Below are 770 nucleotides of genomic sequence, written 5' to 3' on the forward strand. Positions count from 1 at the left end.
GGGTGTAAATCTTTACGGGAGTAGAAAGCCTCATCTTTCTCCCGCGGAGCGGCTGGTAGTTTCGAACCGTTGACCTTAAGGTTCGCAGTCCGATTTCTCCTTTAGTGACTAACAAATTTCACTCAACATAATGTCCTCAAGGTTCATCCATGTTAAGCGGTGGCTTGCACAGCTTCCTTGTTATTTTTCAAGGTAGCATAGTATTCCATTGTGTGTGTGTACCACAGTTTATCCATTCTTCAGTTGATGGGCACTTTGGCTACCTCCATCTTTTTGCTATAAAATTCTGTTTCTTGAACGGAGTGTTGATTACATGGTTTTATTCATTTTGTTAAATTATATCTTCCTGCTTACTTATGATTTCTTCAATTTTCTGTATGTATATTTTACTTCGCTAAAAAGTTTATTTATAAAAAGAACTATTGCTCTCTCCCAGTCAAGAGTAAAGAAGAGTGAAGAAAATCAAAGATACAAGGAAATAGAGTCCAAAGGACTAATGAACCACACAAACCTCAGCCTCCATGACCCTGAGACCAGAACTAGATGGTGCTTAGCTACCATTGCTGACCATTCTGAAAGGGATCATAGTAGGAAGTCCTATAGAGCAGGAAAAAATGTGGAACAAAACTCAAAATTATAAAATAAGACCAGGCTGGATGTTGTGATTGAGATGGATGGGATCCTTTAGATTATCACCCTCATACTCTTCAGGAGGAGCTCTGGTAGCGTAGTGGTTATGAATCGGGCTGCGAACCTAAAGGTCAGCGGTT

Source organism: Chrysochloris asiatica, unplaced genomic scaffold, assembly GCF_000296735.1.
Source record: "Chrysochloris asiatica unplaced genomic scaffold, ChrAsi1.0 scaffold00107, whole genome shotgun sequence".
In the NCBI taxonomy this organism is placed as follows: Eukaryota; Metazoa; Chordata; class Mammalia; order Afrosoricida; family Chrysochloridae; genus Chrysochloris; species Chrysochloris asiatica.